Source organism: Protopterus annectens, chromosome 2.part0, assembly GCF_019279795.1.
Source record: "Protopterus annectens isolate FY-2018-M chromosome 2.part0, PAN1.0, whole genome shotgun sequence".
NCBI classification, from domain to species: Eukaryota; Metazoa; Chordata; order Ceratodontiformes; family Protopteridae; genus Protopterus; species Protopterus annectens.
In genome coordinates this window covers 14557878-14580274 of record NC_056728.1, presented here as the reverse complement: position 1 = coordinate 14580274, position 22397 = coordinate 14557878, and the positions used below count along the sequence as shown (strand labels likewise).

The window sequence follows — 22397 nt, the reverse complement described above, 5'->3', positions numbered from 1 at the left end:
GTAAACAAATATAAATACTAAATAGACACTGTTAAAAATGCTTATCAAATCGAAATAAATAAGTAAAAAAGCATATTGTTTTCTGTTAAAAGTGCAAAATACTTGTAAAATACATGTAAAATCAAGTATTTACATAAAAGTAACTTGTATATATGTAAATGTATATAAAAATCAGGCGTCATCGATCCAAGGCTTTTAATTTTAAAATACTTGAAATAGAAACAGCCTCATTCAACCCAGGGCAAACATTGGCATTTAAGCACAACTGCCATATCAATTCTTGTCTTTGCAGTAGCAGTGGTCATGCACAGCCCCCCCCTCCCCATTGTTCACTGCTATACTGTCCAACACTATAAATCTAAAATTGTGTCCACTGTTTTCTTTAAAATGTTTTGGCAAGGAATTAAACTCACATTCATCTCTGATGTCACTCATATGTTCCCCAATGCAGTGTTTCAACTTACGTTCAGTTTTTCCTGTGTAGAAACACATGCAATGGGAAACTTGCACCTACCACACTTAAACATATATCTTGATTTTTTGGGGGTGTTTAGATTTTCAAAAAAGCATTTCAAATTCTTGCACTTTTTATTTTGCCCATATATTTTGCCAGTGAATTAAATTAATATTAATGGGATGAGCTACAAAATTTTGGGTAAATTTTGTTGCAACTCAGAAAAAGTGGTCTGTTGTGCTAAGTGTTTTATTTTTTAAGACTTACAAGTGCAATGAGTGTTGGAAATGTTAGAACAGCCAGCTCTCTGCTTTTATATGTTGAAATATTTGTCTAACTTCTTTGGCTTGGGGTTTACTTCAAATTATATTACCTTAATTAACTTTACCGCTACTGTCTTTTTGACAGTTTCTATTCTACTTGTCATAAATTTCTTCAATGAGATTACATGCTTCAGGACTGCAACTTGCTTTTGTTTCCTTTACATTCATTTACTGTGTGGTTGTGCCTTGTTTACTTTCTTTCACACTACATAACCTCAGTTTCATTTTGTATCTTAGTTCTTCTCATTTGTTTTTGGTGGAGTGGAGCTTATTACAATGTGAGTGTTTGCCTGTGGGTTGCAAACACTGTGCAGTATCATTTATATTGCTGTGCTATGGCTCTTGGAGTATGTGCATGTGGATGTGGGCTGCAAACACTGTGCAGTATCCTTTATATTGCTGTGCTATGGCTCTTGGAGTATGTGCATGTGGATGTGGGCTGCAAACACTGTGCAGTATCCTTCATATTGCTCTGCTATGGCTCTTGGAGAATGTGCATGTGGATGTGGGCTGCAAACACTGTGCAGTATCCTTTATATCGCTCTGCTATGGCTCTTGGGGTATGTGCACGTGGATGTGGGCTGCAAACACTGTGCAGTATCCTTTATATTGCTGTGCTATGGCTTTTGGAGTATGTGCATGTGGATGTGGGCTGCAAACACTGTGCAGTATCCTTTATATTGCTGTGCTATGGCTCTTGGAGTATGTGCATGTGGATGTGGGCTGCAAACACTGTGCAGTATCCTTCATATTGCTCTGCTATGGCTCTTGGAGAATGTGCATGTGGATGTGGGCTGCAAACACTGTGCAGTATCCTTTATATCGCTCTGCTATGGCTCTTGGGGTATGTGCACGTGGATGTGGGCTGCAAACACTGTGCAGTATCCTTTATGTTGCTCTGCTATGGCTCTTGGGGTATGTGCACGTGGATGTGGGCTGCAAACACTGTGCAGTACCCTTTATATTGCTCTACTATGGCTCTTGGGGTATGTGCATGTAGATGTGGGCTGCAAACACTGTGCAGCATCCTTTATATTGCTCTGCTATGGCTCTTGGGGTATGTGCACGTGGATGTGGGCTGCAAACACTGTGCAGTATCCTTTATGTTGCTCTGCTATGGCTCTTGGGGTATGTGCATGTGGATGTGGGCTGCAAACACTGTGCAATATCCTTTATATTGCTGTGCTATGGCTCTTGGGGTATGTGCATGTGGATGTGGGCTGCAGACACTGTGCAGTATCCTTTATATTGCTGTGCTATGGCTCTTGGAGTATGTGCATGTGGATGTGGGCTGCAAACACTGTGCAGTATCCTTTATATTGCTCTGCCATGGCTCTTGGGGTATGTGCACGTGGATGTGGGCTGCAAACACTGTGCAGTATCCTTTATATTGCTCTGCTATGGCTCTTGGAGTATGTGCATGTGGATGTGGGCTGCAAACACTGTGCAATATCCTTTATATTGCTCTGCTATGGCTCTTGGGGTATGTGCACGTGGATGTGGGCTGCAAACACTGTGCAGTATCCTTTATATTGCTCTGCTATGGCTCTTGGAGTATGTGCATGTGTGTTTGTGCATCTGTTGGGTGGATGAAGCAAGGAGCACAGAGCTAGTGTCATAATGTATTCTTGGAGATGAAAACACAAGGCTTTATTTATTTACACTGATTTACTCTGTTGGAATGTAATAACATTTTTAATAATCTCTGTATTCAGTAATTATATTGGATGCCTGTCACTGTGCTTCATTTAGTTCTTTTTTATGTTATGCTACTGCAGCTACAGTAACAAATATAGCAAACAATCTCCCTTGGTGAACCTAGTGTATCATTTCACTGCAGCTGGCACATTTCCCAAGATAATTTGCTCTTTATCCAGTTGAGCGACAGTATCTACTCTCTTCTCTGATGTCATTCTCTTAATCTTACTGCATGACCATATATGCATATTTAGGATAATAGGTAGTATGCAAAATATAAACTTTATATATCTGTCTGTCTGTCTGTCTGTCTATCCAGCTACCTATTTACCTTTGATTACTAGGAAAGTCCAACTAGGCAAAGCACCATTGTTGCACAGGCCCAAGTAGAAAACCTCTACATTACATATATTTGTACAGACAGTTAACATAAATGTAAAAAAAAACAACTTAACATTGATATGTCTATAATTTAAAAATTAATGACCATATCATACCCAGTATGTAATCCATTCAGCACGTTAAATGTACACTCATCTTTAGGATATTCAACTTTATTTAATAATATATACTTGAGGGAGGGGGCTGATGGTTGGCAGAAGTAAGGGGAAAGTTTCTTAGGAGAAAAATATCTACTGCTTACAATGTCACACTATTACTGGGTATAAATTAAATAACAAGCTGAGATATGCTAGACTAGTACTTGAATCCATCATGAAGAGAATGTGTTCTGAATTTGTTTATTTATTTATCAATGCTTTGTTGACTGGGTTAGTCCCACTTGGACAGTGGCCTGTTTTCAGGGGAGACCAGAGGTGGTATTCTTACTGCTAGAGGAGATTTGGTCAGGACATCAGGCAATTTCTCCTACTCTTTTTAATAAGTACTGTGGGATCTTTTTACATCCACCTGAGCTACCACCTCAAGCAGATGGGACCTCGGTTTAACATCTCAACAGTAGGGCGACACAGTCAGGAAGGTAGCAGAGACTATTACTGCCCTGCAGTTTCAGTAATCCAGTCAACTGGAGTGGGAATAGAAACTGCAGCTTTCTGGTCTTCCAGTATGAAAGGTAAGTGTGCTACCTGTTGCACCACTGATGCTCCCTTATTATCATTTCATTATCTAGTGAGACAGAAAGTCCCTTGGCTGCCAGTAAGCTAAATATTAAATATCTAGTCGTATTGCAACCATAATGAGGTCTGCCAGTAAATTCATTAGTGTGTATATTTTGAAATGTTAATGATACATTTGTTTGAAACAGTTTTGATCGAGCTGTGGTGATTTCATCCAACTATTTTTTTTTTTTGAATGGCTGTACTCGGGATGTTCAATTTTCCTAAGATGTGGTGATGCTATTATTAGTAATGAGGATATACATGGAGTTTCCCCAAGATGGCAGAGGTGGGACAACTCTACCCCTCTATGAAATGCTTAAACATGTAGTATTGCTGCTTTACAGAAATGCTGTGTCAGTCAGGGTAATTTGCTAAAAAGGCATATAATAAAATCATCTGTATTATCTGCACCACATGCTTATGAAGCACATGTGAACAAGCATTAACAGCAATCACATATCCATTGAGACTTCCTTTTCTGTCTCTGAACACCTGAACTTTTTGTCTCTTGTTATCTAGCCCTCATTTTTCTTGATAACACATTTACTCTGCTTGTGTTGTATCATTACACTTAAGATATCCAAAATCCACATATCCACAGCTGATTTTCTTAAATACATAGAAATTTGCAATGCCAAAATGTTTCTTTTTGGTGGTGTTTAGAAGTGTAGGTAAGAGATTTTACATCTGTGATATTTCTCTTTCATACAAGATTTTATTTACAGTGTCATCGGGCATTGTCTTAGCAAGTCATTCAAAGAATTCTACAGCGTGGCTCTGTGCATTATTTTTCTTTTAGTTATCAAGGTCATGCTGCTCCTAGACGTCTCAGGATTCATAAATAGTGGAATAAAGTTTAAGTTCATTCCATCTTCTAAGTATTATTATGGCATGGTGCTGCAGTTTTGTGACTCATAAAAGGTGGAACTTTATTCCCTTAATAGGAAGCAGTAAGATGCAAGGTATCTGCACATTCTGTGTCTAGGAAAACACTATGGCATAGCAATATACTAGAAACATTCTACCATCTTATATAACTTGTTCTGTGCTAATTAGCATTATAAAATGCTATAGGACATGTAATCTTTTATTTAACATTTGTTTACCAGGAAAGTCCATCTTGGAATAAAGCCAATTTTCAGGGGAGACCCAGGAACAAACACTCTAGACTCATGTCTTTGTAAACGTGGGAGGAAACCAGAGCACCCAGAGGAAACCCACATGAACACAGGGAGAACATACAGACTCTGCACAGAAGGCACCCCAGCTGAGAATTGAACCAGAGAACCTCTTGCTGTGAAGTGACAATGCTACCTCTGCACCACTGCATCCAATCTAATAATAAATGGTCTGCTGTGATACAGTACATATTTGTAATGAGCAGCATATGTTTGTTAGTGGAATATATGTACTACAGTATAGTGAAATGTTCTTTTAGTGGAGTACATATACTACAGTATAGTAAAATGTTCATAAGTGGAGACCATGTACTACAGTATAGTGAAATGTTCATTAGTGGAGTACATGTACTACAGCAGTGAAATATTCATTAGTGGAATACATGTATTACAGTACATTGAAATGTTCATTAATGGAGTACATGTATTACAGTATAGAAACATGTTCATTAGTGGTGAACATGTATTACAGTATAGTGAAATGTTTAACAATGAAGTACATGTAATGCAGTATAGAAAATTAATCATTAGTGGAGCACACGTTTTATAATGTTCATTAGTGGAGTATACATACTACAGTGTAGTAAAATGTTCATTTGTGGAATACATGCACTACAGTATAGTAAAATGTTCATTAGTGGAGTACATTACTATAGTATGGTGAAATGTTCATTAGAAGAATACATGTACTATGGTACAGTGAAATGTTCAGTAATGGAGTACACGTACTACAGTATAGTGAAACGCTTATTAGTTGAGTACATGACCTATGGTAAAGTGAAATATTCATTAGTGGGAATACATGTATTACAGCATAGCAAATGCCCCACTGCTGGAATGCAAAGACCATAGTGGAGTAAAATGTCTGTTAGTGAAGTATGTGTACTTCACTCAGGAAAGTGGTTATTACTAGAGCATCTCTACTATGACCCTGAAAGGTCTTCATTAGTAGTGCACATTTACTGATGAACAACATGATCATTAGTGGAGTACATCAACTTTAGCATAGCAAAAGTTTTATAAAGCTAGTGTGCATATTACAGCAGCAAGAAATGAGAGTACATGTCTTGTGATACAACTGAATGGTCATTACCAGTCTTCACATACTGCAGCACAATAGAATTGTAATCAGTGGAGAACATTACTATAATGTAGTGAAATGTTTGTTAGTGGAGTACATACATACATAGGAATGTTCATTACTAGAGTATATATCCTGTAGTACAGCTGAATAGTCATTACCAGTCTACACACCCTAGAGACCTGTAGAATTTTCATCAATGGAGAGTATTATTATAATGCAAAAAATATATATCTATTAGTAGAGTACATAACATGAATACATACAAAGAAATGTTCATTAGTGGAGTACCTCTAACATGTACTACAACTTAATGGAATATTCATTACTGGAGTATATGTACCATGTCATAGTGGAACACTCATTACTAGCTTACATCCTCTAGCATAGCAGTCTGTTCATTAAAGGCATATACACACTATGGCATAGTGGAATGTTTATTCCTGCAGTTTTTTATAGTAGTGTACTGGACTGCTGGTTTCTAGAGAACATGTATTATAGCATTTTCAATGTTTATTTTCCATTCCTTAGCCTGGGAAGAACACTAATCCATGCGAGCAGCTTATATGCATGGCCTAGTGGAATAGAAGAATATATAATCACCAAAAATGCAAATCGTCTCAGCAAAAGTATGTCAAACATAAAATGCTTAAACAGAAAATTGCCCACTACTGGTATATATGTTATGTCCATGTACTCCACTAATGAACATTTCACTATACCTTGGTATCTGCAGTCCACTAATGAACATTTCATACTACATGTACTCCAGCAATGCACATTGTGCTATAGTGTACTACATGCACATCTCTAATGAACATTTCAGTATAATGTAGTTCATGTACTCCCCTAATGAAGGTGTCACTATACTTTAATACATGCTGTACAGTCATAAACATTTCATTATACTGTAGTACACATAGTCTACTAATGAACATTTCACTACACTGTAGTACATGTACTCAGCTAATGAACATATCACAATACTGAAGTTCATGTATGCCATTAATGAACATTTTACTACACTGTAATACATAAACTCCAATAATGAACATTTTACTATACTGTAGTACATGTACTCCACTAAATGAACATTTTACTTTACTGTACTACATGTATTCCACTACTGAACATTTTATTGTCATGTAGCAGATGTACTCCACTAATGAACATTTCACTACACTTTAGTACATATAAGCCACTAATGCATATTTCACTATACTGTAGTACATATACTTTGCTAATGAGAATTTTACTATACGGTAATACATGTACTCCACTAATGAACATTTTACTTTACTGTACTACATGTACTCCATTAAATGAACATTTCACTAACCTGTAGTGCATTTAGCCAAGCACCAAACATTTCAATATACTGTAGTACATATATTCAACTAATGAACATTAGTTGATACATAATATATGCACTCCTCTAAAGAACATTTTCCTGTAATGTAGTACATGCACTCCACTAACAAACATTTCACTATATTGTAGTACATATAGTCCACTAATGAACATTTTACTAGACTGCAGATTTCACATTACTGTAGTAAATGTACTGCATTAATGAACATTTCACTATACTGTACTATATGTACTGCACTACTAAGCATTTCATTATACTGTGTGTACTTCACTAATGAACATTTCACTATACTGCAGTACATGTAATCCACTAATGAGCATTTCAATATACCATAGTTCATGTACTCCACTAATGAACATTTCATTATACTTTAGTACATGTTCTCCACTAATGAAAATTTCATTATACCACAGTACATGTACTCCACTAATGAATATTTGACTATATTGTCATACATGTACTCCGCTAATGAAAATATCTCTATACTGTAGTTCTTGTACCCCACTAATGAACATTTCACAATACTGTAGTAGCTGTATTCTACTAATGAACATTTCCTTATACTGTAGGACATGTACTCCACTTATAAACATTTCACTATACTGCAGTACATGTACTGCATTAATGAACATTTTACTATACTGTACTATATATACTGCACTACTAAGCATTTCATTATACTGTGTGTACTTCACTAATGAACATTTCACTATACTGCAGTACATGTAATCCACTAATGAGCATTTCAATATACCATAGTTCATGTAATCCACTAATGAGCATTTCAATATACCATAGTTCATGTACTCCACTAATGAACATTTCACAATACTGTAGTAGATGTATTCCACTAATGAACATTTCGCTATACTGTAGAACATGTACTCCACTAATTAGCATTGTACTTCATGTACTCCATTAATGATATTTCATTTTATTATAGCATTGTAGTACATATTTTCTACTTACAAACATTTCTGCGCACTGTAGTACATGATTCACTGAGAACTTCTTCAGACCAATAAAAATGATTAAAAACAGCTATCTTAAATACCCAATGCTTCATTAATAAATCCCAATTGCTCCACTGCCAATGTTGTTTATTTAGCTTGCTGCCAAGTATGCACATGTTTTTATATAGGTAAGACCAACAGATTGTTAAAGGATAGAGTTAGAGAACATCTACTAGCCATTAGGAATAAAGATTTAAGGAATGCACTAGCAAGACATGTACAGGAAGAGGGAGATGTACACCAAATTTAAGTGTAGAGTGCTTGAGAGCATTGCCCCCAGACAATGTTTGGGAGACATCAAAAACTTAACAGAACAGTGTGAGACTAAATGGATAATCAGATTTCAAGCAGATGCACAACCAGGGTTAAATGGCTATGTACCTTTAAAGCCTGTTCTCAGGGCTTGTGATTTATTTAAATAGTATCAAGAATAATTGAGCACGTGACTGAGATTATGTGGAGTATTGGGTATTTAAGACAGCTGTTTTTAATATTTTTATTGGTCTGAAGAAGTGCTCAGTTGGGCATGAAAGCACTCACCTTTTCATTTTATTTTTATTTTTAATTAATGGTGCTTTTTCATCACTTGTTGCTGTTGTGGTTGGTTCTGTGGATTATACTTTTTGGAATTTTGTTCTTTGTTATTTCACAGACCTCTTCCACAGTGGATTACCTGTTTGCTGATGTTGGTATACTATAATCCACTAATAAACATTCACATTATTGTAGCACATGTACTCCACTAAAGAGCATGTCAATATTGTATTGCATGCACTCCACCAAAGAACATTTCACTATACTGCAGTACAAGTACTCCACTAATGAAATTTTCACTCTACTGCAGTACATGTACTCCAAAAATTAACATTTCATTATACTGTTGTACATGTTCTCCACTAATGAACATTTCATTATCCTGTTGTTCATGTACTCAACTAATGAACATTTCTCTATACTGAGGTTCATGTGCTCCACCAATGAACATTTCACTATACTGCAGTCCATGTTCCCTGCTAATGAACATTTCACAATATCATAGTACATGTACTCCACTAATGAAGATTTTTCTCTACTGTAGTATATGTACTCCACTAATGTACATTTCATTATACTGAGTACATGTACTTCATAGGTTCATAGGTTCATAGGTGTGTACTAGGCTAATGGCCCTGGAGCCTTTACAAGCCTACCGCATAGGATTACCCTGGCATCATGTCACCTGACCTTGTTGAGTAGAGCCACTGGAGTGATCCCCAGGATGACTTTTCTATTTCCCATCCACTCATCAAGATTTCTCTTGAAGAGGGCCAGTGAGGTGCTGTGTTTCACATGTATGGGAAGTCTATTGCATAGCATGGGCAGTCTCTGGGTTATGATCCTGTCCCTCCAGCATGTTCTGTTGATTGTGGTAATGAGGTTGAGGTCTCTGGAGCATGTGGTGCAGAGGGACTGGGATTTCTTTAGATGTAGCATTTCTAACAGAGGTGGGTCAGACATGGATTTATAAGTCAAGCAGAGATCAGATCTAAGTAGGTGATATGAGACAGAGAATAGTTGGAGTTTTTTGAATCTATCCATATAGGACAAGTGTTTAAGGCCTAGGATCCTCTTTGTGAGGTACCTTTGCGGCCTCTCCAGTTGTTGCAGGTGTCTAGTGAGGTACATGCCAAATGGTGCATTGTACTCGATGATTGGCATAATGAGGGAAGAGTAGAGGGAGACAATGACCTCTTTCTTCCTGGATGCAAAACCATTAGTAATGAGATGTGCCACATAGAAGGACGTTCTGACCACAGTGGCAATGTGCTGGTCAAAAGAGAGCTTGCTGTCAACCTGTGTTCCCAGATGTCTTATAACGCATTCTGTATTCAGTAGACTACCATCGATGTGGTAATTCATGGGAACTGGGTTTTTCCTAAAGAGGATGATGACACATTTTTTGGCATTGAGCTTAAGGCCATGGCTCTGCGACCAGTCGTTGGTCTCAGTGAGGCCTTTCTATAGGATGTCAACATCACTTAGGGAGTTAATAATGGCTCCTAACTTGCAATCATCTGCGAACTTTCTCAGCCAGAGTCCCTTCGTGTTGGCCTGGACTTCTGAGAAGTAGATACCAAACAGGATAGGACCCAGGACCAATCCCTGTGGGACTCCAATTGTGACTGGTTAGCAGTCTGACTCCAAATGCAGTTACTTTCACACTGTGGGTTCTATCTGTGCACCAGTTTGTAACTCACCTAGTGATATAGGGGGTTGGTGCCTAGCTTAGTGAGTTTTTCTATGATTCCTGAGTGGGGGATGGTATCAAAGGTTTGGCCAGATCAACGTAGGCTGTATGAACCACCTTGCCTTCATCCACAGCTCTGGTGACTGACTCAAAGAAGTTGACCAAGTTGAGCAGGTATGATCTACCCTTCACAAAACAAACTGTGTGGGATTCAGAGTTTGTAGATTCCCTATATCTTTGTTTATTAGGTCCATGATGATGCATTCCATAGCTTTGCATATCAGACTTGTCAGGCTAATGGGGCGATAGTTTCCAGGGTCTGTAGTCACTCCTCCTTTGTGGAAAGGGATGACAATAGCAGTGCGCCATTTGGTAGGGACAAAGCTTGAGGTGAGGCTGTGATTGAACAGGCCACACAGGTGAGGTGCCAGTTTACACAGCCAGGGATATTGTCAGGTCCCATAGAAGCTGTATTCTTGGCCTTGGACAGTGCTGTTTTAACCTGTGCAGCAGTAATACTGGGTGCTTGGCAATCTACTGGTTTTGTGATTGGTCCTTTGGGGGGGTAAAGTTGGCACTGAATCTGTTGGCCAGTATATTGGCAATATCTGTTGGCTCTGTATAGGAGGTACCATTGTGCAGTAGCTCAGAGCAAATTTGGGTATTGCTGTGGAGATTCTTTACATAACTATAGAAGGTCTTGTAGTTGTCTTTACTATCTGCTGCAATTCTGTTTTCATTTTTCATAACTACCATTATAGGATTTTGTGAGGGATCTCAACTATTTGTTGAGGCTGATAAGGGAGTTTTTCCAGTCTTGAGACTTCACATTATTCCACATCAGTTTCCTCCTTCTGTTGTAGAGTTTGTTTATGGCAGGGGACCACCAGATTGGCTTCCTTTTTTTGGAGGAGAGCATTTTGGCTCTATTGGGTATGGCGAGATCCATGCATTTGTGTACGTGTTCCTACAGTGCATTGGTGTATGATTTGGCTATCATGTAAATATTCTCCATTTGCATGGGTGCCGTGAAGTTAGCCACCTCTGTTTTTAGGAGCCCAATGTTAGCTTTGGAGAAGTTTTTCATGGTGGGTACCATTGCGGGGGGGGGGGAGATTAATGAACATTTTACTATAGTGTACTACATGAAGTCTACTAATGAACATTTTATTCTGTAGTACACACACTCCACTAATTAACATTTCACTATACTGTTGTACATGTTGTTGTTGTATCTTTCGGCTTTTCCCGGTTAGGGGTCGCCACAGTGGAACACCGGTCCGCTAATGATTGGCAGTAGATTTGTACATACCGAGTTGCCAGCTCTGACGCACAATCTTCAATGAAGGTACGCCCATTCATGCATGTCTCCACACAGAAGACACTCTAGCCGAGAATTGAACAGGACAACGTCTTACTGTGAGGTGACAATGCTACCGCAGCACCATACTGTTGTACATGTAGTGCACTAATAAACATTTTACTATACTGTAGTACATGTATTCCACTAATGAATATTTCACTGTAGTGTAGTACATGTACTCCACTAATGAACATTTCACTGTATGGACTGTAGTACATGCACTTTGCTAATGATCAATTCACTATACTTTAGTACTTTAGTATGTGCACTCCACAAATGAACATTTTGCTTTACTGTATAGTACATGCACTCCACTAATGAAAATTCCACTGTACTGTAATACATGTATTCCACTTATACACATTTCACTATACTGTAGTACATGTACTCTGCTAATGAATATTTAACTATACTGTAGTACATGTACTCCAGTAATGAATATTTTACTGTATTGTAGTAGAAACATTCCATTAATGAACATTTAGCTCTACTGTAGTACATGCTCCACCAATGAACATTTCACTCTACTCTAGTACATGTGGTCCACTAATGACCATTTTATTCTGCTGTAGTACATGTACTCCACTAATGAACATTTTACTATACTGTAGTACGTATACTCCACTATTGAACATTTCACTGTATTGTAGGACGTGTACTTCACTAATGAACATTTCACTATACTGTAGTAGAATTATTCCACTAATGATCTTTCCATTATGTTATGAAACACACAGTCTAATAATCAACATTTCAGTGTATTAATTGCACCCAGGTAATGAACACGTCACAATTCTGTATACATGTCCTCCTCCAGTAATGAATGTTATGCTGTGAAGTATTATGTCTTTTCTAAAGTGTTCATTCTGAAGGGTTGCATATTTGTGATGCCAACTATATGCTCTACTTTTATACAAAAAGCACAGATCTGTAGTAGGAAGCAGATCTCTCTTTTGAAAAAAAAATGTTGCATACATATTTTTATATCATTACTTTGTCAAGAAAGAAGAGGTTTGATATACCTCTAGCTGTTACCTTGGTGCTATCCTTCTTTACTTCTCTTTTGTACTCCATTGTCCTTGTTACCCCTGTGGAGCATTGGGCTGCATGATATTGCATGATGCATAGAATGCCATGGCAACCTGGTTGTATGCCAATTGCCTGTATAATTATGTAAGTAAAAAAAATGCATCTGACACACCAGTACTTTACTTCCTTGGAGCACGTGTGGTATAAGAAGCCTACTTTTATGACATAGTACTCCATGATGGGGTGATGATAGTTTTTAAATTATTCATAGTGCATTATGTGTTATAAGGCACACAATGCCAGTAAAATATTATTTGCCCTGCGTAGTATGAAGGTACATTTTTAATTAATTCTAGTATTAAGAATGCATAGTTGTATGAGTGATATACCTATGAGTGCATTGCTTCCTATGTAATATAGCTTAGTATTACATTAAGCCAATTGCATTTTGTTAATAAACAACCAGACTGGATGTTGGATTTGACCCTATGAACCACTAGCTTAGATTTAAATGTGTTGCCGGCTGAGCCTTGTGGATAGCCAAGATTCATTATATTGTATTCAGCACTTATTTATTTCAGGAAAACAGAATAACATCCGCAATCTTTGTTCAAATGCACATCAGTGCATGTTGCAAAGTTTATGTTTTTAAACAGGCATAATTCTCAGATAATGAGTCTGAATCCAGCAGAGAGTTTGCTTATCCAGAAAAGAGGATATTGAGATTTTTTTCACATGAAATCCCATGCATCTGTGCATTTAGTCAGCATTGTATTTTGTCTTTGGTTTTAATGATAAAATTGTATAGCAACAGTAACACTGTGTAGTTTAAATGCAATTCAAAACTGCCATTACACTGAAAGATTTAGAGGGTATATGGAATCCTTGTATTCTGATGCAATGTTCAGTGCATTTTATCTTTCATGACTATATACCCTAATATGAGTGTGCTGTTGCTGGGGAAAAAAAACAAAATATGTTGTTTATTGCAGCACACAAGATAAAAAGAAAACCAAATGTTGAATAGTCGCTAGGTTACATAATTCATTAGCACAGTAATATGAAAGAGCACTGCTGAGGATTCATGCCTATGACAGTGGTTGTACATAGAATAGCTTGCTCTTATCACATGTACTGCAGGCATCACTTTCTCTGTTGATAAGCATGCTGTACTTCTAAGCTGGCTATGAGAAATGAGAAGAATTCTCTTCAAACACATCAGTTACACTGTGGTAATGACACTGACATATACCGATTTAGGTACTGCAGGCAGTATTTACTAAGTGATGTTCACAATGTCCTGTTTTTCCATATGAAGTCAGGGTGACAGTTATATGCACTTACTGAAGAGGTCACACTGAGGAAATGGTGCAAGATAAGTTCTGCTGGGTCACCACATTCCTTATCACTGCCATCTGAATGAACATTATACAGTTACCAAAATACAAACCACTATAAAATGAATCAACATTTCAACATGAAGCTGTTAAAATGCTTACATCTAAGGAACTCAACTCAGTTTTCATAAATGTCTGCAGCCTGTTAATATTCTTTGGCAAATAAAACCTAAACCGAAGATGTAATAAAATGAATTATCTTTTGTCTTTCTGAAGTTTCCTAAATAAAAAAAAATGATTGCTCATAAAATTCAGAAGTGAAGTACTTTTTTAAGCAAGCAAGTAAAATTTATTTTTGGCATTTAGTGATTCATTTCCAGTGTAACATAATTATTCATAGGTTAGTACTAGGCTATATACCCATGTGGGACATATTAAGCCTTGCCAACTATGCCATTTGAGATTCAAACCCTGCATCTTGTGTCTGTAATGTACATAGCTTAACCATTATGCCAACCCTATTGCCACAGCAGTGGTCATTCTTACCTCTTTTCTGTAAAAGAACCATCTGAACACAGATGAGTGTAGCTAATTCGGTGTTCTGTAGTGATGTTAGCCATCCTACATATGAGATGCTGAATTGAGATACATTCCACCTGTCCTTAAAAGAACCCAAGCAATGTTCACAAAAATCAGAAGGGTAATTGCCTGCTGTCTTGTTCAACATGTCTCTTTCCTGTCAGATTGCTGCCTGCAGTTTCTAGCAAGTGTGTCACTAAGGCTGTGTAGTTATCATTACACTTTCAGGTAAATCATTGCTACTCTTAAGTAGTGTGTGTTTGAAGCTCTTTAGGATACGTTATTCAAAAATCACCGTATAAATACTGAGTCTTGCTCTATTTTCTTTCAGGAAATTACTTCTTGATGTATTGAGATTCCTAATAGGAGGCAAGCAAGAGTTTATGGTAAGTATAACCTCTTGTCTGAGACACCTTTTGTCTTTAGTGTTTCATTTTTCAGTTATGTTTATTACTTTTCCAGTCTGTTGCGATTTCTACTTTCCTATCAGGTCTTGCTGGTGTAAAAGAAGGTGAAATATATATGGTAAGACAAGCATTTCAGACTGGCAAAATCAAATACAGCATCTGAGAGTTTTAAATAACCTGTGTTAACCCTTTGCATCCTACAATGAATTTCTATATGATGTTCATTAATGATCCCTTTCATAGCTTATTGAGTGCCTGTGGTTGAGTGCTTCACTTCTGATGTGTGTGCATCTATATGTCTGCATGTGCACTCCCCAAGAAAAGAAAAGCAAATATCTATGTGTCAACATTCTCTAATCTATACCTAATCTATACTTAGATTAAAGTGTTCAGTATCACTTAAATGTAATATGGGAGTAAAACTTTCTATTAGCACATTTTTAAGTTACTCATCTTGTATGAGCCCAACATTCCCTTGAGGTGTTAACTTCTCTTCAGTACTGCAAAGTCTGTCACTGAAAGACACTAGTGCAAAATATGTGGTAATCTATTTTTTTGAGATTCAAAAAGTATGACAGGATCAAGTTATTAGGCTGTCAGAAATCTGAATATTGCAGAAAGCCTTATAAAATATATATAATCTCCCCATTTTTTGCACTGTGGTCTAATGATGGAAATCCTTATTTCCTAATTTATCAGACATCAGAACTCCCTCCTGAAGACAGCAATAATGACTAGACATGAGCCGTTCTGTCATCATGCACTGGTTTTATTGGCATTGTGAAGTTTTGTTCTGTAATGATGTACCAAAGAGAAGATACCAAACACTGTATATATTAGGTATGAAAACTGTACTGGAAATTGTGGTGATATGGGGCTTCCACTGCTAAATTCACTACCACATTTGCTTTTTATAGAGTCACTTAGAAATTCTATGTATTTTTATGTGATGCAGTGGTAATAACTAGAGTTCACATTTAAATGTTACCCTTTCTTCTCCTGCTCCAAATTCAGATGACCCATTGCACTGATGTGTCAACATTCACGTTTTTGACATATTGTGTTGCCTGTTTGAGACTTTGACAAATGGGAATGTCAACAAATGTTATTATCATCATATGTGCATGCGCGCGCGCGTGTGTGTGTGTAGATATATTTATACAGATAAATGGGTGCAGTCACTTTAGCTGATTTTCTCATTTGTTAAGCTGCAAATTGTCGAGCTAGAATTGTCTAACTTTTTTTTTTGGCCATGTCAGACATAGGGCTTGTCTCTCTTGCAAGATCCATATTAAAGACCATTCTGGTGCTTTGATAGAATAGAAAGAGAAGTTATGTCTTACCATAATGTTCAATCTGAGTTGTAGATCTTTATTTATTCTTTACAGTTAGGACCTCGGTTCCATCCTCGGAACTGATAAGGCTGTTTCCCAGCTCGCGCAAGCCAAAAACTCTCAGCTAAGAACCTACCCACACTACCTCTCCTAGATACTCCAGATCGAGTTTGCTCACCCTTAGTTAAGCTGTAGTAATAGGAAAAGTAGGAGGCTCTATCTGAGCAGATACCCTAACCAGGAGTACCTGAGGTCCACCAGGAGTCCAGGTAGGGGGAAGGAGGGTGGGAAGTAAAGAATAAATAAAGATCTACAACTCTGATGGAACGTTATGATAAGACATAACTTCTTTATCTGAAGTTGTAAATCTTTATTTATTTTTTACAGTTAGGACTGAGTCTCCAGCTACTTGAGTCCTGGGTGGCCCTAAGGAAAGATATGCCTGAGCACCATAAGATGCTCGTCCCCTGGAGGCCAAATCCAATTTGTAATGAGATATGAAGGTATGAGGTCTTGCCCACTTGGCTGCTGCGCATATATCATCCATAGAGGCTCTGGAATGAAAAGCTACAGAGGTAGCCATAGATCTGGTAGAATGAGCCTTTATTCTGGAAGGTAAGGGTAGCTTATTCTGTTGTTAGATAAAGATAATGATGTTTCTAAGCCAAGAGGATAAAGTCACTTTGGAAACAGGTTTACCCAATCTGGGTCCTGCAAAGGCCACAAACAATTGGTCTGTTTTCCTGAAAGATTTAGTCCTGTCCAAACATCAACAAAGCTGTCAGTGCACATCAAGCGTGTGCAAAAGGTACTCCCCTCTGTTAGAATGCCTTGGGAAGAAAACCGGCAGGTCAATAGATTGATTAATGGAAAAAACAGAAATTACCTTGGGCAAGAAAGAAGGGTCAGTATGAAGGGACACCCTATCCATGTGGAAGATCAAGTAATGACTCTTGACACTCAAGGCCTGCAGCTCAGATACTCTTCTCGCTGAGGTGATACTAGAAGTATGGTATTCCAAGACAAAAATTTCAAATCACATGAATTAAAGGGCTCAAAGGGAGGGCCTGTAAGGGATTGAAGCACCAGAGTCAAGTCCCAGGGATCTAAGGGAGGCTGACCGGAGATTTAACATGTAATACTCCCTTCAAAAAAGTCTTGCATAGGCGATGTGACATAACTGAAGAATTTTCAAGATCACTATGAAAATTGGCAATAGCTGCTAAATGTACAGCGATCGTTGAAGCTGAGAGTAGTCAGGTATTGCAGAATCTTTTGAATAGGCATAGAGAAATGGTCTAAGTTCTGGTCTTTGGCTCAAATAGGGAACCTAGTCCATTTACTAGAATAAACCTTTCTAGTGGAAGGTTTGTGTGAGGCCAGAAGAATTTCACAAATGGGAGACGGGATGTCAGGCAGTCTGGCAATCATTGGAAGTGGAGGAACCAGGCTGTGAGCTTGAGACTGTGCAGGTTCAGATGAATCAAACCATGAGGATGGGATAGCAGGTCCTGGGAATGATCCAGGATCCACGGTCTGTGAATCAGATGAGGCCATAGAAAAGGTAACCAGACTTGACGTGGCCAGTAGGGAGCAATGAGGATCACTTTGCTTTTCAACCTCTGAGCTTTCTGGAGAAATTCTGGGATGAGGGGAAAAGCATACAGAAGACCCAGGGGCCAATTGTGCATTAAAGCGTCCCTCGGTGGTTCCCTCTGAGGGGGAAATCAAGGCAAAATAGCTCCTGCATTTGTAATTCGGGAGAGAAGCAAACAGGTCGCAGCAAAGCTTGCCCCAATATCGGAAGAGCCTAGCTGCTATTACAGGATTGAGGGACCATTCATGAGGCATCAGGATGCTCCTGCTCAGATTGTCCGCAATAAGGTTGGAACTCCTGGGAATGTGCATTGCTATAAGAAAGCAATTGGAAGCTATCGCCCAGTGCCAAATCCTCATTGCTTCCTGACACAGGGGGTAAGATCTGGTTCTGCCTTGCTTGTTGATATACCAGATAACTGACATGTTGTCTGACTGAATTGCAATGGCTCCCAAAGGCAGGGATGCATGGAACACTTGTAATGCTAAGAGAACTGTCCTCAGTTCCAGGACATTTATGTGCAAGTTAGCCTCGAGGGGGATCCAGGTGCCTTGGACAGTCTTTCCCTGGAAATGTTCCCCCCACCCTAATAGAGAAGCGTCTGTGGTCACCGTGGCCGTGGGTTGGGGAAGACAGACTGGTCGACACCAAAGATTCTTTTGTGGCTCCATCCATCATAGCATTTCCTCCTTGCAACGGTTCATAAGGCATATCATGTGGTTGAGTGGGTAGGTTAACAATGACCATTGTGCAGAGAGGAGCCAGTGGTAGCGTTGTTGCCTTACAGGAAGAGGTTCTCCCATTCGATTTTCAGCTGGAGTGTGGGGAGTGCTTTCTGTGTGGAGTCTGTATGTCCTCCCTGCAGTTGGGTGGGCATTCGAAAGACATAGGTAATGGGCGTGCCTTCGTTGAAGGTTGAACATCGAGCTGGCACCTCAGCGTTCGTGAAAAATCTACTGCCAATAATTAGCGGACCGGAGTTCCGCTGTGGTGACCGCTAACCAGGAAAAGCCGAAAGACACAACATTGTGCGGAGAGGAGCCACTGCAAGATTCTCATGTGCAGTCTTGCCAGTGGTACCAAAGTAATGGTAGCTGCCATGGAGCCCAAGAGTTGCAGTACAAGATGTGCTGGTACAAACGTGTGAGGAAGAAGGTCTTGAATTTGGTGTCTTATTTTCAAAAGCCTGTGAGGGGGAAGAGAAACTTGACAGGATGTTGTGTTGAAGACTGCTCCAATAAATTCCAGTGTCTTCATTGGAGACATCTAAGATTTGATAAGAGAAGAGCGAGATCTTGAGTGTAAGAGAGGCTGCGGACTAGGAGATTCCTGGTCGGTGCGGTAAGGAGCCAGTCATCTAGATAGGGGAACACCTGAAATCCTTGTAGTCAAAGATGAACTACCACAACTGCCATACATTTGGTGAACACTTGAGGGGCTGTTGAGGGACCAAATGGCAGTGCCTGAACTGGTAGTGACTGGCTCCCAGTCGGAAGTGGGAGAAACCTCCAGGAGTGGTGATCCATCTTTATGTGGTAGTATGCATCCTGTAGGTCTATAGAATACATCCAATTGTCCCTTCCTAGGAAGGGAAGAATGGACTGCACTGTGACCATCCGGAATTTTTGAGGTTTGATAAATTTGTTCAGTAGGCTGAGATCCAGGATTGGTCTCCAGTCCCTTGTCTTTTTTGGCACTAAAAAGAACCTCGAGTAAAACCCAGATCCTGTCTGTTCTGGTGAGACTGGTTGGATGACTCATTTTCTTATCAGTTTTTCTATTTCTAAGGCTGATAATCTGCTCTGATTGGGTGGTACATCGGGAATTCGTTTGATGGGTCTGGGAGTTAGGTCGAAAGGTATTTGGTAGCCTCTGGATATTATTCTCTGCACCCAAACATCGGTAGTAATAAGATGCCAGGCTGGTAAATGCAGAGAGAAATGACCCCTGACTGCTTCCAGAGGAAAGCAATCGGGTAGCTGCTCAGGAGCACTGGTAGGGTCTGCCGGAGAAAGAATCTCTGGCTCCCTGGTTACATGGACCCCCTCTACCCCGAAAGGGGCATCTTCCATATGAGTAGCCCCCTCTGCCCCGGGGGGGGGATTGCTCACCACAAGTGTCACAAAAGGATCCTTGGGATTTCTTGAACCATATCTTTCCCCCCTTCTGGCTCCTGGAGTAGGGTCTCTGGGGGTTGGAAAAGTGCATGCCCACAGCAGGCAAGGTCTTTCCATCTTTCTCACTACGTGCAAGTGTGTCACGTACCTTGGGTCCAAAAAGTGCAGATTCATCAACAGGCACATTAACGAAGGAAGATTTAAAAGGGTCTGCAAAATCACACAACTGCATCCAAGCATTATGTCTCATGACAACACCAAATGCAGTGGCTCAAGCTGCCCCCTCGACTGTGAGATAAACACATGGAGGAGTTCGAGATGGATTCAAGAGTAGCTAGCTGTGAGGTGACAGTGTCACGCACCTCATCAGGCAGTACCCCCACCAAAGAGGAAGCCGTTTCAGAAATTAGGTCTCTTTGGAGGTGAATAAAGTGCACCAGATAATTCAGCGACCGAATGGCAAAGGTCGCTGAAGCATAAGTCCGCTTCCATAGTCTGTCCATGGTCTGGGATTTGCTATTTGGAGGATGAACAGTGAAACTATCTTCTGCCAGTTCCCTCTTGGTGGCCGCCGCCATGACCATAGAATCAACTGTCAGCTGCTTGGACCAGTGGGGCTGGTCTTCAGGTGTAGATAAAATTTTGTCTGGCCTCTGAGGAACAGGTTCTACATTGTCCGGGGCCTTCCAGGCACACTGCACAATTAGTTTAACAAGATCATTTGCTGGTGGGATCACCCAGGAAATAAATGGCTCGGCACAGAGGGCCTGCAGAAACACCGATTCCTCAGAAGAAGGGTTAGAGGGTTTCCATTCTCCCTGCTGTTTGAGGATTTCAAGAATGTCTCTGAATGAAACGTTGTCTGGGGAGAACGAAGGGACCCTTCCCCTTCATCACAATCAATGTCTTCTGTGATAGATTCCTCTGGGGAGTCAAAGTTCTTTCTCTTGCACCGTTTCTTCTGGGGTGGCTCTCCAGTGGGATCTTCTGAAGAGGACTCCGGAGAAGGGGTTCCCTTCACAAGGGGTTCTGATACTGGTGTCCTAGGGGCTGGTTGTGAGCCTTCGGATTGAAGGGCCCTATCCATCACCTGTACAGCAGGCATACCCGAGCCCAGTTCCAGTTGAGGGGTAATGAGAGAACTGGGAACTGTTGGAACCATGGACATAGACAATGCCAGCAAGAAAATAGGTGCCAGACTAGGTACCAAGGTACAGACAGCCAAGCACTGCTCTGAGAAAGCATCGGCTCCATCGTAACCGATGCTACAAGGGTGATGGGTGCCAACAGGGGAGGCACTGCTGTCGGAGCCGAGACAGTATGTACCAAAGTGGGTGCTGGGGGAGGATAAGCAGGAGAAGATGAGATAGAAGATTCTGAGCCAGGGGGAATGGAAGGTCTAGCTGGAATGGGCAATCCCCTAGCTACCAGAAGCTGGTCTACAACCCACACTAGGTCTAGCTCAGAAAAACTCCTAGTAGATCTAAAAGAGGCTGCAGAAGGGAAATCAGGTCTTTCTAGAAAGGGACTAAACCTCTGCCCCAAGAAAGGATCGTAAGTATGAGAATATCTTGTCCTTGGCAGGTAATCGGATTTTGGAGTCAATTGAGCCAAAGAAACTATCGGCACCATGGCCAGGGATGGTGCCAAGGCATGTACAGTCATTGAAGCCCATGGAGCTGAAGAAACTGTCGGCACCATGAATGGGGATGGTGCCGAGGCATGTATAGTCATTGGAGCCCATGGAGCCGAGGAGACTGTCGGCACCGTGGACAGGGATGGAGCCAAGGCATGAACAGTCATTGGAGCCAATGTAGGAGCCAAAGATGGCACCGAAGTCAGTTGTGCTGTGTTCGGAACCAAGATAGGAGTGAATACCATGGTTGGCACAGAGGGAGAAGACACAGATCCTGGTGCTGAAGAGGTCTGTGCCGAGGGTGCCGGTGAAGCACCGAGCCGACTTGGTTCTGTAACTGACGGAGATGCAGGAACTGAATGACTCCATTTTTCCTTATATTTTCTGGTCTTAGGAGGGGGTGAGACCTCCGACCCAGATAGAGCCTCCGAGAAAGGTATCTTGAGTAAACCTTTTAAAATAAGTTTATTCTTGGGTTCTGCTAGTGTGCGATTAGAAAAACCAGCACAAATGTCACAATCAGCTTTCAAATGA

At 40.0% G+C, this 22397-nt stretch overlaps 1 protein-coding gene across 2 annotated transcripts in view; it reads left to right on the top strand.

The window, feature by feature from the left end:
* The window catches only part of LOC122792925 (signal-induced proliferation-associated 1-like protein 2), a 2084855-nt gene that overhangs the window by 839201 nt on the left and 1223257 nt on the right, over positions 1-22397 (top strand). For both annotated transcript variants that reach the window (XM_044060495.1, XM_044060497.1), the window contains exon 4: positions 15104-15158. The gene's annotated coding sequence lies outside the window, so the exon portion shown is untranslated. The remainder of the gene's footprint in view (positions 1-15103; positions 15159-22397) is intronic.